This window comes from Rattus norvegicus, chromosome 8, assembly GCF_036323735.1.
Source record: "Rattus norvegicus strain BN/NHsdMcwi chromosome 8, GRCr8, whole genome shotgun sequence".
Classification (NCBI taxonomy): Eukaryota; Metazoa; Chordata; class Mammalia; order Rodentia; family Muridae; genus Rattus; species Rattus norvegicus.
This window is the reverse complement of record NC_086026.1, coordinates 49,510,606-49,513,222: the sequence shown is the minus strand read 5'-3', so window position 1 is coordinate 49,513,222 and position 2,617 is coordinate 49,510,606.

Sequence of the window (2,617 nt, the reverse complement as noted above, 5' to 3'; positions counted from 1 at the left end):
GGGCAATGATTGATCTTGACTGCAATCCTGCTTGCACTGAACACCTAGGCGATTACTAAGGCATGCTCTGGTTGTGCCTGTGAGGCTCTCCCCAAGAGGATAAACTAAGGAGAGAAACCCCTTGAATATGGAAGACACCAGTATATGAGGCCTGGGCTGTATGGAAAAAAAGAGAAAGAAGAAAGCATAAGTGCTGGTTTCTGTCTTTTTGTTTCCTGACCAACACAGACAGGTGAACTCTGCTCCACCCCATCCTCCTACCATGATATTGTAACACCTTTGCAGAGCAACCCTTAAGTTGTTCATGTCAGGCATGTTGTATTGACTAAAACCTGACCAAGATGCCATCTTATCAGTTTTTTAAACCACTGACATAGAGGTCTATGCTTTACAAGGTCATAATTGTGCTTTTGTGTCCACAGGTGCTTGGCAGATACTCAAATTTGCAGATGTGCAAATCCTTTCTATAAAGTGGAATTGAGTTTGTATACAACCTTTACATGTCCCTCCTCACACTTTATATCATCTCTAGGTTACTTCCAGTAACTAATGTAGTGTATGCACATAGCTGTTATATTCTATTGTTTGGCGAGTGACAAGAAATGGCTCAGTGGATAATGGCACTTGCTGCCAGGGCTTATGGCCTGAGTTTTATTGCTAGAACTCACATTGTAGAAGGATAGAATAGACTCCAAAAGTTGTCCTCTAACCTACACATGCATTATGTAGCATGAACACACACACGCACACACACACAAATAATAAAGTAGCTAAAAAGAGAGAACCTATGTACATTATATTAAACACATTGTTTATCACTGACTATTTTCCATCTGTGGCAGGAGGAATCCGTTAATTTGGAGCCTATATCCATGACTGTGGTGTGCTCACTCAAAGCCCTCTCATTAGCTAACTGTCCTTAAGTATAATCTAGAATCCTCTTCATGGTGTAAGAAGTTGGCCCTAGGCCTTGGCTGTCTTCTCATAGATGTTGACAACTCTCTGCCTTGCCCACAATGTTCCAGTTACACATATTTAGAAAACAAATGACCTCCAAACTCATTAAGCACCCCTATCACCTCTATTACTACTACTATTACGACTACTACTACTATTACGACTACTACTGCTACTACTACTACTACTACTGCTACTACTACTGCTACTACTACTACACTAATACTAATACTAAAACTCTTGTACCCAATCATCTTGAACTGTTTCCAATTCTTGAACCATTTCCAATTCTGTGACTGTTTTCTTCTCATTCCAGCCTTGCTTCAAATGCCTTCACCTTCAAGTGATCCCTCTTCTAAACCAGCTCCTGCCCACCTCTGTTGCTTGAAGCTTTTCTACCTCATTTCCTTTTCTTCTTTTCATATCTTCTCTCACTAACCGACGTCATTTGATTTCGGTTTATATACTTGCTTCTGTTCTGACTGCTTCCAGGAGGATGCTTCTTAATGACAGCAGCCTTCTCTGCTCTGTTCCTTGTTGTGTGCCTGGGTATAGACCTGGTGCAGGCAGACATGGGGTCCTTCACATAGAGGACTCAACCCAAAAGATAGTGAATAGATGAGAAAGTAAGAGTAGTATAGAAGAAGAGCAAAGGAAGCCAGAATCAATTCTGGGAACAGGAAATATCTCATCAAGAGAAACAGTAGAAGATCCAGCAGGATGCAGTGCCTTGATGGCCAAGAGTAAGGACATAGAGATTGAGGAAGAGGTGATCAAAATTTTGGATAATGGGAACAAAAGGATGCTAATGATGAGGAAATAGCCTAGGTGATATCCAGAGATGAGTTAGTCTTCTTGTCTGTCATTTCACAAAGATTCCCAGGGGTGGGTGTTTTGGTCAGAGGTAGCAGTAATACCATGATAGAAAAAAATGGGACATTAAGATTCACATATCGATTTGGAAAAAGCAGGAACCCAAATGATTCATAGAGTCTAGTGGTGGAGAGGCACAGGCAAAGATGTGCCTAGGGAGATGATCCGAATTCCTGCGGCTCACCTCTCAAAACATAAGAGAACATCAAGAGAACCATTTATGATCAAAATGTTCCTGAAATTAAGAGTCATGACATAGGAATCAGTCCCTTCTAGGGAAGTCATGTGACCCTTTTTTTTTCTTTGCTGTTTTAAGTATATTTTGAAATAGAGTGCACACCCTTTGGGACAAAGAGAAGGAAGAAAAATGTTTATTTTAAATTGTGGTCATAGAGTACATGTGAGGCTTAGAGATAGCAGGCTCCCAAATCATTCCCTCATCCTGCTAGCCAGCTGTGGAGAACTGTCATTAGCCTGGGAAATGTGGGATTAGAGCAGGAAGCAGTGGCATTATAATTAGACCACTCAGTCCCTTCCTGGATTTGCATGTGGCAGAGAGCCTGAAGAATAACATGGCACCAAACTTGTTTGTTGAAATGCAATGCATTCCATTTGAAGAGAAAGTTTGAGTAATATACCCCCCCCCCGCCCCATTGATCTGGTTTTCATAAGAACATCTGCTTGGCCTGATCTAATGAATTAGCTTAGTTCAATATGCATAACATTGTTTCATGAGATCCACGATGTGCCCATAAGATATAAGCGAATAGTTATTCACTATAAGTAG